This window comes from Musca domestica, unplaced genomic scaffold (assembly GCF_030504385.1).
Source record: "Musca domestica strain aabys unplaced genomic scaffold, Musca_domestica.polishedcontigs.V.1.1 11, whole genome shotgun sequence".
Taxonomy (NCBI): domain Eukaryota; kingdom Metazoa; phylum Arthropoda; class Insecta; order Diptera; family Muscidae; genus Musca; species Musca domestica.
The window spans coordinates 120,874-136,391 of record NW_026712133.1 but is presented as its reverse complement, the minus strand read 5'-3'; the positions used below and the strand labels follow the sequence as shown (position 1 = coordinate 136,391).

At 34.2% G+C, this 15,518-nt stretch overlaps 2 long non-coding RNA genes across 4 annotated transcripts; both read left to right on the top strand.

The window, feature by feature from the left end:
- Positions 1 to 682: 682 nt before the first annotated feature.
- Positions 683 to 2,875, top strand: LOC131805901 (uncharacterized). The gene is made up of 3 exons (XR_009343875.1): positions 683 to 1,649; positions 2,050 to 2,100; positions 2,162 to 2,875. It is a non-coding gene; the product is annotated as an uncharacterized LOC131805901 (long non-coding RNA).
- Positions 2,876 to 6,940: 4,065 nt separating this feature from the next.
- On the top strand, positions 6,941 to 8,583 carry LOC131805894 (uncharacterized). Of its 3 annotated transcripts, none has more exons than XR_009343870.1 (3): positions 6,941 to 7,877; positions 8,278 to 8,313; positions 8,390 to 8,583. It is a non-coding gene; the product is annotated as an uncharacterized LOC131805894 (long non-coding RNA). The 3 variants fall into 3 exon arrangements; XR_009343873.1 differs by having other exon boundaries at positions 8,278 to 8,328; XR_009343871.1 differs by having other exon boundaries at positions 7,940 to 8,328.
- Positions 8,584 to 15,518: the final 6,935 nt, after the last annotated feature.

Below are 15,518 nucleotides of genomic sequence, written 5' to 3'. Positions count from 1 at the left end.
CCAACTAAGCCAGGAAATGCCATAGTAAAAGAAAGTATGTACGGTGTACGTGACGCGTTGTAAAACGGCCACTGAAGTCAAGTGAAAAATCAAAAATGGTCTTCAATTTCCAAAATTCTAATCTCCGATGTGATATTAAGCAACCGATAAAAAATTTCACGAAAAATGTGAGGAAATCAATAAATAAACATAAAATATTCTATAAATATATGTAATAATTTTTTAAAAATCCTAAAAATTGTGTACTTTAACGGTTATTTCCCACAAAACCGTATTTTCCCAAACAAATAACTCAAAAATTCTACCGAAAATATAGAGTATATACGGTTTTGTGGGAAAAAAAAAAAAAATATATATATATATATATATATATATTTATATATATATATATATATATATATATATATATATATATATATATATATATATATATATATATATATATATATATATATATATATATAGATATATATATATATATATATATATATATATATTTTTTTTTTTTTTTTTCCCCACAAAACCGTATTTTCCCAAACAAATAACTCAAAAATTCTACCGAAAATATAGAGTATATATATATATATATATATATATATATATATATATATATATATATATATATATATATATATATATATATATATATATATATATATATATATTGTTCCTCAAACATATTGCAATGCCACACTCCGCACGAGGCACAGTGTCAGCTATTATATTCATCATCATTGCTTAGCCAACACCAAACATACGAGCATTTATTCAACGTGTTGCAATATAATACTCCACAAAAAGGCGCACAGTCAGCAGTAGAAAACAATACTTCTAAGTATATTAATAAGTTAGTTTGATAAGAGACCTGGAATAAAGAAGGCGTAACAACACCATACAAATACCCAAAATACTTAACTGGCGCCCAACAATGTTAACAAATAAATATAAAATAAGTTTATAAAAAACTTAAAACATTAAGTGAAACTTGGAAAGAAGGTATGTCACCAGGCTTCGAAATCAGTCTGGGCTGCGTAGAAATAAGAAACACAAGAGGACAACAACGGCGACAACACCATCAGCGGAGACGACACCCACAACATAAAATGGAGTCTCTATTTATACAATTGTAAGATAGTTGCTTAAATTCAATTTAATTTAATTTCTTTAAAAATGCAACCCTTTGCTCTTTTTCTTCAATTTGTCAAATACCATTTTATTCAGCTTTGAACTTTCGTTCAATGTTACACAGAGCCGAAAATACAATGACTTTTTTAACCATGTGCATGGTTAATTTTTTCATGGTAAATGTTTGAGATTACAAACACAAAATAACGTTATATAAGGTCAAATGTTGTTGTTTTTTTGAGAGAGACGGAAAAATGTGAGAGATACATAAAAATTTAAAGAGCCTTCGGCTCTGTTGTGGTCAACAATTTTGAACTGCTTTGTGTTTGACGAAGTTCAATATTACAATATACGAAGTTGCAACGAATGTGACTGTCATATTCCCCCTCCTCCTCTTTATCGAATCTCTTTCTGTGGTCTGAATATGTGTAAGAAAGATCAAATAGACAATCACTTCTTTAGTTGGTGTTGAATAGTGCAAGGGAGTAGTGCACGTGCTCGTGGGAATAGTGCTTGGTATAAAGGTAAGTAAAAGCTGGTGAAATTAACAAATATATTTGATTGTAATTTGTATTTGTTTTAATAGAAAACCCTGATACTATTTCAACATAGTAATGTGTTATTGCTATATTCAAATTGTATCAGATTTGTCTATCAAATAAACTATAAATTACAATAAAGAAACAAAAATAACGGTAATACATGAAAAAAAACAAGCAATAACAACGTATATGCAGCGACAAGCAAAAATGAGGAGAGAAATAATGTGTGAGTGTTTATTCATACATATGTGTTCTTTTTGTCTTTGCTTGTGGCTGCTACGACGTACATTAGCATATGCATTTGTCACCAAATGTACGTTGTTGTTGTTGTTGAAGCGACAGTGTTCATATTTACGTATATCTTTTTGTTTTTTCTTCTCAGTTGTTTTTTTCTCTGGTGTCTTTTTTTTGGGTGCTCGTGCGTACATTTTTGGTAAGTTGTGACAATACTATTTGCTTTTATTAACTACTAGTTTCTTCTTCTGTTTTTGCAGTCGGTGTTTGGCGTTTTGTAGTTTTTTTTCACAATGGCTGAGGAATATAATTTAAAATCACTCGGTAAGGCGTTAAAAAATAAAATTTATATTAAACATATATCTTTCTTTAGCAGCCCTCCCTTAAATATACATACAATTTGTAATGGAAATACATATTTTAGAAATATGCGGTATTAATAAATAAATAATAAATAAACTTTTAAAAATTACATTTTTCTTGTTTTATTCAAACAAAGGTTAATTTATTATTAAAAATTATCATATGAACTGTTTAGACAAACTGACTATGAAATGTTATTATTAACAATTCTCATGGTTACAAAAATTTAACAGTGCATTGTTAAAACAACAATTTTTTTTCAGTATCAACAATTTTCGTGGTTAAAAAAGTCAATCATGGAATAGCTAAATTAACGATGATTATTTTTAAATACCAGTCAACAAGAAAATGTTTAAATTAACCTTACATAACGTTGACTCCAAATCATGTTTATTTATGGTTAAGCTAACCTTGTATAAGGTTAATTTTTTTCTCTGTGTAGTGATGACAAATTGTAACGAGCAAAGATGATCAAATTCGCGCCTCTCTTGTGACATCTAGGCTTGCTCGCTACTTTTTAACTTACTTTTTTCGGATTTTCGTCCAACAACATCGAGCAACACCCATTGTTAAAAAAGGTAAATAAAATTAGTTCTTCGACTAATATTCAATAAAACCGCCAATTTTATTATTTAAAAATTCTAATATTTTTTGTTTTATTTCCTTTTTTATTCATTTTCGCTGCTCCGCAACATTTTTGGTCTCTTCGAGCCGAGATACGTGCTTCCGTGCTACGGAAGCGTGCTATACGTGCTATATATATATATATATATATATATATTTATTTATTCCTATTATATATTCCTTGATTTTTCACTCAATTTCAGTGGCCGTTTTACAACGCGTCGCGACGCGTTTACTGGTTTATTTGTTTTCTTTGATTTTGCCGACGACAAAACAAAATTTGCGAAAATAGATGGCGGAGGAACGGGGTTCGACGAAAAGATTGAAAAATGAGATCGAACTATTTTCATTTCGATGTCAATATCAATGGTAGCCAGACTATGATTCGACCATACCTACCTATTCTTACCTAACCAATTAGGACCGTGCGACCATATCTCGACTTCCTATGTCCGCGGGGTTATCTTCTTATTTGATATGATACCACTCGTGATTGCCAACAATTTCTTGTATACAACATACACGATTTGGAACGAATGCGGTCCATGTGGAGGGGGTTTTCTTCAGCAAGGCTAGCATTGTATTGGAATCCGTCAAGCAATAAATTTGACGGATACCTATATCCCGAACTATAGTTCTCAAAATATCTGAAGCTTAAACTGCTCCACAAAGCCCTAAGCGGGGCAATGAAATTGATTTTAAGTTAGCGACATTTGTTTTGTGCGATGGCAAATGAACGAACATTTTCCCATCTGGGGACTCGACGCGCATATAGACTACCCCCGTGTATGCCCTTACCGAGGCTTCGGATGGGGGGGGGGAACGGTGTACGGTGTACGTGACGCGTTGTAAAACGGCCACTGAAGTCAAGTGAAAAATCAAAAATGGTCTTCAATTTCCAAAATTCTAATCTCCGATGTGATATTAAGCAACCGATAAAAAATTTCACGAAAAATGTGAGGAAATCAATAAATAAACATAAAATATTCTATAAATATATGTAATAATTTATTAAAAATCCTTAACGGTTATTTCCCACAAAACCGTATTTTCCCAAACAAATAACTCAAAAATATATATATATATATATATATATATATATATATATATATATATATATATATATATATATATATATATATAATTTTTTTTTTTTTTTTTTTCCACAAAACCGTATTTTCCCAAACAAATAACTCAAAAATTCTACCGAAAATATAGAGTATATATATATATATATATATATATATATATATATATATATATATATATATATATATATATATATATATACTCTATATTTTCGGTAGAATTTTTGAGTTATTTGTTTGGGAAAATACGGTTTTGTGGAAAAAAAAAAATATATATATATATATATATATATATATATATATATATATATATATATATATATATATATATATATATATACTCTATATTTTCTGTAGAATTTTTGAGTTATTTGTTTGGGAAAATACGGTTTTGTGGGAAATAACCGTTAAAGTACACAATTTTTAGGATTTTTAATAAATTATTACATATATTTATAGAATATTTTATGTTTATTTATTGATTTCCTCACATTTTTCGTGAAATTTTTTATCGGTTGCTTAATATCACATCGGAGATTAGAATTTTGGAAATTGAAGACCATTTTTGATTTTTCACTTGACTTCAGTGGCCGTTTTACAACGCGTCACGTACACCGTACACCGTTCCCCCCCCCCCATCCGAAGCCTCGGTAAGGGCATACACGGGGGTAGTCTATATGCGCGTCGAGTCCCCAGATGGGAAAATGTTCGTTCATTTGCCATCGCACAAAACAAATGTCGCTAACTTAAAATCAATTTCATTGCCCCGCTTAGGGCTTTGTGGAGCAGTTTAAGCTTCAGATATTTTGAGAACTATAGTTCGGGATATAGGTATCCGTCAAATTTATTGCTTGACGGATTCCAATACAATGCTAGCCTTGCTGAAGAAAACCCCCTCCACATGGACCGCATTCGTTCCAAATCGTGTATGTTGTATACAAGAAATTGTTGGCAATCACGAGTGGTATCATATCAAATAAGAAGATAACCCCGCGGACATAGGAAGTCGAGATATGGTCGCACGGTCCTAATTGGTTAGGTAAGAATAGGTAGGTATGGTCGAATCATAGTCTGGCTACCATTGATATTGACATCGAAATGAAAATAGTTCGATCTCATTTTTCAATCTTTTCGTCGAACCCCGTTCCTCCACCATCTATTTTCGCAAATTTTGTTTTGTCGTCGGCAAAATCAAAGAAAACAAATAAACCAGTAAACGCGTCGCGACGCGTTGTAAAACGGCCACTGAAATTGAGTGAAAAATCAAGGAATATATATATATATATATATATATATATATATATATATATATATATATATATACATATATATATAGCACGTATAGCACGCTTCCGTAGCACGGAAGCACGTATCTCGGCTCGAAGAGACCAAAAATGTTGCGGAGCAGCGAAAATGAATAAAAAAGGAAATAAAACAAAAAATATTAGAATTTTTAAATAATAAAAATTGGCGGTTTTATTGAATATTAGTCGAAGAACTAATTTTATTTACCTTTTTTAACAATGGGTGTTGCTCGATGTTGTTGGACGAAAATCCGAAAAAAGTAAGTTAAAAAGTAGCGAGCAAGCCTAGATGTCACAAGAGAGGCGCGAATTTGATCATCTTTGCTCGTTACAATTTGTCATCACTACACAGAGAAAAAAATTAACCTTATACAAGGTTAGCTTAACCATAAATAAACATGATTTGGAGTCAACGTTATGTAAGGTTAATTTAAACATTTTCTTGTTGACTGGTATTTAAAAATAATCATCGTTAATTTAGCTATTCCATGATTGACTTTTTTAACCACGAAAATTGTTGATACTGAAAAAAAATTGTTGTTTTAACAATGCACTGTTAAATTTTTGTAACCATGAGAATTGTTAATAATAACATTTCATAGTCAGTTTGTCTAAACAGTTCATATGATAATTTTTAATAATAAATTAACCTTTGTTTGAATAAAACAAGAAAAATGTAATTTTTAAAAGTTTATTTATTATTTATTTATTAATACCGCATATTTCTAAAATATGTATTTCCATTACAAATTGTATGTATATTTAAGGGAGGGCTGGTAAAGAAAGATATATGTTTAATATAAATTTTATTTTTTAACGCCTTACCGAGTGATTTTAAATTATATTCCTCAGCCATTGTGAAAAAAACTACAAAACGCCAAACACCGACTGCAAAAACAGAAGAAGAAACTAGTAGTTAATAAAAGCAAATAGTATTGTCACAACTTACCAAAAATGTACGCACGAGCACCCAAAAAAAAGACACCAGAGAAAAAAACAACTGAGAAGAAAAAACAAAAAGATATACGTAAATATGAACACTGTCGCTTCAACAACAACAACAACGTACATTTGGTGACAAATGCATACGCTAATGTACGTCGTAGCAGCCACAAGCAAAGACAAAAAGAACACATATGTATGAATAAACACTCACACATTATTTCTCTCCTCATTTTTGCTTGTCGCTGCATATACGTTGTTGTTGCTTGTTTTTTTTTCATGTATTACCGTTATTTTGTTTCTTTATTGTAATTTATAGTTTATTTGATAGACAAATCTGATACAATTTGAATATAGCAATAACACATTACTATGTTGAAATAGTATCAGGGTTTTCTATTAAAACAAATACAAATTACAATCAAATATATTTGTTAATTTCACCAGCTTTTACTTACCTTTATACAAAGCACTATTCCCACGAGCACGTGCACTACTCCCTTGCACTATTCAACACTATTATATATAGATATATATATATATATATATATATATATATATATATATATATATATATATATATATATATATATATATATATATATATATATATATATATATATATATATATATATATATATATATATATATATATATATATATATATATATTGTTCCTCAAACATATTGCAATGCCACACTCCGCACGAGGCACAGTGTCAGCTATTATATTCATCATCATTGCTTAGCCACCACCAAACATACGAGCATTTATTCAAAGTGTTGCAATATAATACTCCACAAAAAGGCGCAGAGTCAGCAGTAGATAACAATACTTATAAGTATATTAATAAGTTAGTTTGATAAGAGACCTGGAATAAAGAAGGCGTAACAACACCATACAAATACCCAAAATACTTAACTGGCGCCCAACAATGTAACAAATAAATATAAAATAAGTTTATAAAAAACTTAAAACATTAAGTGAAAACTTGGAAAGAAGGTATGTCACCAGGCTTCGAAATCAGTCTGGGCTGCGTAGAAATAAGAAACACAAGAGGACAACAACGGCGACAACACCATCAGCGGAGACGACACCCACAACATAAAATGGAGTCTCTATTTATACAATTGTAAGATAGTTGCTTAACTTCAATTTCATTTAATTTCTTTAAAAATGCAACCCTTTGCTCTTTTTCTTCAATTTGTCAAATACCATTTTATTCAGCTTTGAACTTTCGTTCAATGTTACACAGAGCCGAAAATACAATGACTTTTTTAACCATGTGCATGGTTAATTTTTTCATGGTAAATGTTTGAGATTACAAACACAAAATAACGTTATATAAGGTCAAATGTTGTTGTTTTTTTGAGAGAGACGGAAAAATGTGAGAGATACATAAAAATTTAAAGAGCCTTCGGCTCTGTTGTGGTCAACAATTTTGAACTGCTTTGTGTTTGACGAAGTTCAATATTACAATATACGAAGTTGCAACGAATGTGACTGTCATATTCCCCCTCCTCCTCTTTATCGAATCTCTTTCTGTGGTCTGAATATGTGTACGAAAGATCAAATAGACAATCACTTCTTTAGTTGGTGTTGAATAGTGCAAGGGAGTAGTGCACGTGCTCGTGGGAATAGTGCTTGGTATAAAGGTAAGTAAAAGCTGGTGAAATTAACAAATATATTTGATTGTAATTTGTATTTGTTTTAATAGAAAACCCTGATACTATTTCAACATAGTAATGTGTTATTGCTATATTCAAATTGTATCAGATTTGTCTATCAAATAAACTATAAATTACAATAAAGAAACAAAAATAACGGTAATACATGAAAAAAAACAAGCAACAACAACGTATATGCAGCGACAAGCAAAAATGAGGAGAGAAATAATGTGTGAGTGTTTATTCATACATATGTGTTCTTTTTGTCTTTTCTTGTGGCTGCTACGACGTACATTAGCGTATGCATTTGTCACCAAATGTACGTTGTTGTTGTTGTTGAAGCGACAGTGTTCATATTTACGTATATCTTTTTGTTTTTTCTTCTCAGTTGTTTTTTTCTCTGGTGTCTTTTTTTTGGGTGCTCGTGCGTACATTTTTAGTAAGTTGTGACAATACTATTTGCTTTTATTAACTACTAGCTTCTTCTTCTGTTTTTGCAGTCGGTGTTTGGCGTTTTGTAGTTTTTTTCACAATGGCTGAGGAATATAATTTAAAATCACTCGGTAAGGCGTTAAAAAATAAAATTTATATTAAACATATATCTTTCTTTACCAGCCCTCCCTTAAATATACATACAATTTGTAATGGAAATACATATTTTAGAAATATGCGGTATTAATAAATAAATAATAAATAAACTTTTAAAAATTACATTTTTCTTGTTTTATTCAAACAAAGGTTAATTTATTATTAAAAATTATCATATGAACTGTTTAGACAAACTGACTATGAAATGTTATTATTAACAATTCTCATGGTTACAAAAATTTAACAGTGCATTGTTAAAACAACAATTTTTTTTCAATATCAACAATTTTCGTGGTTAAAAAAGTCAATCATGGAATAGCTAAATTAACGATGATTATTTTTAAATACCAGTCAACAAGAAAATGTTTAAATTAACCTTACATAACGTTGACTCCAAATCATGTTTATTTATGGTTAAGCTAACCTTGTATAAGGTTAATTTTTTTCTCTGTGTAGTGATGACAAATTGTAACGAGCAAAGATGATCAAATTCGCGCCTCTTTTGTGACATCTAGGCTTGCTCGCTACTTTTTAACTTACTTTTTTCGGATTTTCGTCCAACAACATCGAGCAACACCCATTGTTAAAAAAGGTAAATAAAATTAGTTCTTCGACTAATATTCAATAAAACCGCCAATTTTTATTATTTAAAAATTCTAATATTTTTTGTTTTATTTCCTTTTTTATTCATTTTCGCTGCTCCGCAACATTTTTGGTCTCTTCGAGCCGAGATACGTGCTTCCAGCAACAAAAAAAACTAATCTGCTTTTTCTTTCCCTTTTTGAAAAAGGATTTACTTCGTCAACAACCAGTGCCAACTACAGGGTGTAATAGGTCAGTTCGGGCAAAAATTGGAAAATTTGTTTATTAGGTCTGTTCGGACCAAAAATTAAATTAATTTTTTTGGAAACATACGGTTCTGTTGGAAATAGTTCAGGTCCGTGTAGAGTGCACCCTGCATTCGGTCGTTTCGATATTTAATAATAATTTTCGTTATTATTATATAGTATAAAAATATAAATTAAATATTTTTAATTTTTTAAATATTTATTTGAATTTTTTGTCCTTTTTGGAAAAAATAATTATTGTTTTGAACTGTAGCGTGCATCTTACAGTCCGTGCACCCTACAGTCAGTAATAAATATTAAACAAAATTACTTTTTTATTGATTTTTGCAATTTTTTGGCGATTTGTTTTGGATTTAAATTATTTCTTTTCGGAAATAGTTTTGTTGTGTATATTTCGATACACAAATCAAATTCTCTGTATCTTTCGATACACTGAAACGCCTAACGAAACAAAGTTTGTCAAATTTGCAAATACTTCTTCAAGTTTTTGGTATTTTTTTAATGCTCATAAAAACAAGAGTGTATTATTCGATACACAGTGAAAATCTTTTCGATTTTCATTACCGAGAAAATTTATTTACATTTTCTCATCACTTTTTTTTAAATTTAAAAAAAAAGAGTTTCTTTATCTAGTTGGGTGTTGTATTTGTTAGCATTCACTAACAGATAAAAGCATTTTCGTGCTGTTTCAATATAAATTTGAACAATTGCACTCAATTTTCGTTGAGTTTTAACAATTTTAAGTTTGTTTACACTGATATTTTCAGATTTGCGATTTTTAAATTCAGTTCTTGTTCACTTTGGCCAAATTCATAGAGCTTTCTAATTCACAATGCCACTATCTCCACTTGATTTCTTTATCAGAGCAACTGATGCTCTGGTAAAATTTGAAGCCAACTTTACTTCTCTTCGAGAGGAAGAGTTGGACATATATTCCCTTCATGTTCAGGCCGCTGAGGCAAGGGAATTGTGGAGTAAAGTGAAGGAAATATTTGACCAATGTCTTACGTATCTCCAAACTTCTGAAGATGCTGAAAGCGAAGACATCACATCTGCAGAAAGTAAATATGACGTTGCGTATAGGGCATATGTAAACGTCATTGCTTCAATAAATCGTAAATTGGACCAATTACGTACCATACAAACCCTTCCTTAATTCAAAGTTTGAATACTACCCAGCAGTCTCATCGCTCGAATTCACAAGTTTCACATGTAACTAGCACTCCAAGAGTTGTTTCTCCTCCTCATTCAGAAATTTTGCCTCTGTCTGGCGTTTCGGAACCTTCAGTTGAAGTTTTCGCTTCAAATGACAATGTAATGCATAGTCTGAATCTACCGCCATGCGATATAGATGTTTTCAATGGCGATTTCCTTTCCTGGCCTACCTTTAGGGATCTGTTTTCTGCAGTATACATCAACAACAGTCGACTTAGTAATATTGAAAAATTATGTTATTTACTTAAGAAAACCAGTGGGGAAGCCAAGACATCATTTCAAAGTTTCCTTCTGTGTCTTCTAGCGCTTCTTCCTTTAAATCTTGCGTTCTCTGTTCTAAATTGTTTCATCCATTGCGTTTTTGTCCAGAGTTCAAAAAATTATCCATAGAAGGTCGTTTTTCAGTGCTCAAACGTTTCAATTGTTGTCTGAACTGTCTGATGGTTGGTCATGAAGTTAAAAAATGTGTAAGTAAACACAATCGTGGGAAATGCAATAAGCGACATCACACACTTTTACATCGTGAGATGTCAAATCACGCAAATTCTACACCAGCAGCGACTCCGTCGCCAACAACTTCTAACCAATCCATCAATGCGAATCCAAATATTCCCTCGACTTCGTCAGGTATATCCCACTCTGTCAATAGGCAAGTGTATCATATTTCGCAAAACAGAAATGTTGTTTTGGGTACCGCAATGGTGAATCTAATTCATCAAGGCATCACATACCCTGCTCGTGCCCTAATCGACCCAGCGTCTGAAGCGTCTTTCATCACTGAAAATTTGCAACGTCGTCTTGGTATTTCTACTACGTCGACCCAAGCTACGATTTCTGGCGTTAATCAAAGTGTTTCCACTACATCCAGAAAATTGTGCTCATTATGCATAGGTTCTCCTATCGACTCATCAATTTTCGTTGAAATACCAGCTCTAGTGGTTCCCGCTATTTCTGGTAATTTACCCTCCATTTCAATAGGTGGTGACATAATTTCCCGTTTGCCAAATATTCGTTTGGCAGATAGAAACTTCTGCGATTCTAGACCAGTTGACCTTCTACTAGGCGCTGATTTATATCCTAGAATCCTTTTACAGGGAATTCAATCGAACATCTTAGGTTCTTTAATGGCACAGAGAACTGTTTTCGGCTGGATCATTACGGGTCCCATTCCCAATTCTACAATTACGGTTTTAACAACAACTATCAACTTTCCGGAAGAAGATCTTAACAAGACTCTTCTTCGATTCTGGGAATTGGAAGAACCTCCAAAACCCGCTATCTTGTCTCCTTCGGATAAATTCTGTGAGGAAAATTTCAAAAAGACGACTCGACGGAACTCAGAAGGCAGATATATTGTCACACTTTCTATCATTCCTGAATTCGCAGGCCAACTTGGTCATTCTAGGACAATTCTTTCGAAATGAGGCGTCACTCCTAAGAAAAAAAATTAAACTCCTAAGAAAAAAATATCAAAACCAAACCGGATAAACAAACAACAAAATTGCGAGTGGTTTTCAATGCCTTGAACAAGACTTCCAACGGGAATAGTCTTAACGATATTCTCTATGTCGGTCCAACTCTTCAGTTGGACCTAGTCCTTCTTCTTCTAAGATGGAGACTTTTCCAATTTGTATTCAATTGCGACATAACGCAAATGTACAGGCAGATTCGGGTCGATTCTGCTCATACTCCTCTCCAACGAATTTTATTTCGGGATTCTCCCAACAAACCGGTTCAAGACTTTGAACTTCAAACGGTAACCTTCGGAGTAAACTGTGCTCCTTATCTTGCGATTCGGACTTTACTTCAATTGGCCGATGATACAGAGAATGAATTTCCGCTAGCTTCACATATCCTTCGGAAGTGCAGGTACGTAGATGACGTCTTGGCCGGTTATTACGATTTGGAGACAGCGCAAAAATCAAGAGACCAACTCATTGGTGCTCTTTCTTCCGCGAAGTTTGAACTTCGTAAATGGACAGCCAATAATCGAGAAATTTTAGATTGTCTTCCCTTAGATCACCTATATGATGCTAAGCTTCTTACTTTCGTGGAAACTAGTAGTTCAAAACCGCTGGGCATTCGCTGGAATGCACAGTTGGACCATTTCTATTTCAGTGTAAACCCGCTGGAACACCGGTCCAAATATACTAAACGGGAAGTTTTGTCAACCATCGCCAAGCTCTTCGATCCAGTAGGATGGTTAGGACCAGTAATTGTTGTAGCAAAAATCATCATGCAGCGTATTTGGCTAGACAACGCGAATGGGAAAAATTTGTGATTTCTTATCAGGGTGTTAATTCCATATCCATTCCTCACCTCTTTGTCATGTCGAACTTCATGTCTTTTCCGATGCCTCGGAAAAGGCATACGCGGGGGTAGCGTACATTCGTGTCGTTGCTTCAAATGGGAAAATTTTCACAAATTTGCTGACTTGCAAAACAAAAGTAGCTCCGCTTAAGTCCATTTCCCTACCTCGTTTAGAATTATGCGGTGCTGTATTAGCATCAGAACTTGTCAAGGGTATTTTGAGTGAAATTGACATATCTTTTAATAATATCTTTTGTTGGACCGATTCTACCATCGTCCTGTCTTGGCTTCTAACAACTCCATCTACATGGTCTACTTTCGTTGCCAATAGGGTATGTCGCATTCAAGAGAATGTTGGGCAAAATAAATGGTTTTATGTTCGATCTGAGGACAATCCTGCTGATTTAGGTAGTAGGGGGCGTTCTCCTTCGGTGTTGGCCTCTCCCCAAATTTGGTGGCACGGTCCCCATTGGCTAAGCCTTAATAGTTCTAACTGGTAAATTCAAAATGTTTCTGTTGACACTGAGGTCGAACTTCGTCCTGTTAAAAGTCATGTCACTTTTATCAAAGACTATGATGATGTTTTCAATAGATTTTCTTCCATAGATAGAGCATTTCGCGCCATTGCATATATCATTCGATTTTTCCACAATACGCATTCTTTTCATAGAGGTAAACATCATTATGAGAGTTCCGCTCCTAACAATTCAGACATCCTAGCAGTAAAATTACGTCTTGCTGCGCTTGCTCAAAAGGCATACCATTCAGAGGAATATCATGCTTTACTTCATAAACGACCACTTAATCCTAAAAGTGCTATTTTATCTCTAAATCCATTTCTGGATAAAGAAGAGGTAATGAGATTGAATGGACGCCTATCGTAGTCTCCGACTCTCTCCTATTCTGAACGGCATTCTCTTACCTTATCATAGTAAATTCGCAAGACTGTTGTTGGAACAAATTCATATAGATTCGCTTCATGGAGGAAACCAATTAATGCTCCGTATGCTTCGCATGGAGTACTGGATTCCTCGCGCTACTTCACTGATTAGGTCAACCATAAGGCATTGCAAATTGTGCGTTTTAGCAAAGAAACGTACTTGTACCCAAATTATGGCATCTCTGCCTCCAGAAAGAACGGTTTTGGTTAGGCCTTTCTCCTCTACAGGTATCGATTTCGCTGGCCCATTCGACATTAAATCCTTTACAGGTAGATGTTGTAAAATTACAAAGGGGTATGTCTGTGTCTTCGTGTGCTTTTCTACGAAAGCAATACATTTAGAGCTAGCCTCGGATTTATCTACCACTACCTTCTTGGCTGCATTTAATAGATTTATATCTCGTCGTGGATGTCCAAAGACTATTTTCTCGGACAACGGCACTAACTTCGTTAGTGCATCTCGAGAGACAGAACGGGAATTTAAGCAAGCATTAAATGAAATTCGTGATAAACTCCGATCAAAGTTTTCCTATCAAGAGCTTTCATGGAGATTTAACCCAGCTGGAGCTCCACATATGGGTGGACTTTGGGAAGCTGCGGTTAAAAGCTTTAAAACTCATTTAAGGAAAATGGCTAAAAATTTCAAATATACGTTTGAAGAATTTTCTACATTGCTCACAAGAATTGAGGCGTGCTTAAATTCTCGTCCTCTCTGTCCCATGACAGATAGTCTTGACTCTACGGTAGCCCTTTCACCTGGGCATTTCCTTATAGGATCTCCGATCCTCGCTCCTCCGGAGCCCATAATAAATGAATCTCCATTGGATATCGTCGATCGATATAGAAAATTAAAAGCGCTCTCACAACAATTCTGCCTTCGGTGGAAAGAAGAATACTTAAAGAACCTCCACCATCGTTACAAGTGGAAATTTCCGAAACGCGATATTCAACCGGATGATTTAGTTGACCTTCGACAGGAACATTTACCTCCCACAGCGTGGAAATTAGGTCGCGTTGTCCAAGTTTATCCGGGAATTGACGGTCACGTTCGCGTCGCTGATATAAAAACGGAAAACGGTATCGTAAGACGACCTGTAGTTAAGCTGGTCATTTTGACCGACGACGATTAAAATGTTCACCTCTCTACCATGCCATCTCCACTTTTTTCACAGATGGAAAATTTGAGTCAGATGGCCGCTTCACTTCCTTATTATGATGAGGGCATCCCAATGTCGGATGAAGAGAGAGGTGTCGAGGATGCCATTATTCCTCTGGGCTCCCAAGACTCCGACATACGCGGGGTCAGCAATGCTGCCGCTCCTCTACGGGAACTGGCATCGGCACTGCCAGCCAAATCGAACGCCTCTACGGCCGATCAAACAGGCTCCGCTTCTCTTCAACGGGAGAATTGCACGGCAGAGCCTGCACCAAATCCGGGATCTTCGTCCCAAACGGCAGGAGATACCCCTCAGGTGCTCCTGGCCTCAACTAGTGGTCTCTCGACCGCAGGTGCAGATACCGCTGCTCCTCTACGGGAGATTGCACCAGCGCGGTCTGTATCTCCCCAAGGCTCTGCCGGTGTCTCCTCTACGGGAGCTTGCACCCGTCGTACACGAACTTCAATCGACAGATGTGGCTACTACAGGCGGAATGGTTGCTCCTTTACGGGAGACTAAATTTTCCACTTCCGCCGAAACTCCTCAAGGCAATAGCCCAGTGGCCAGATCC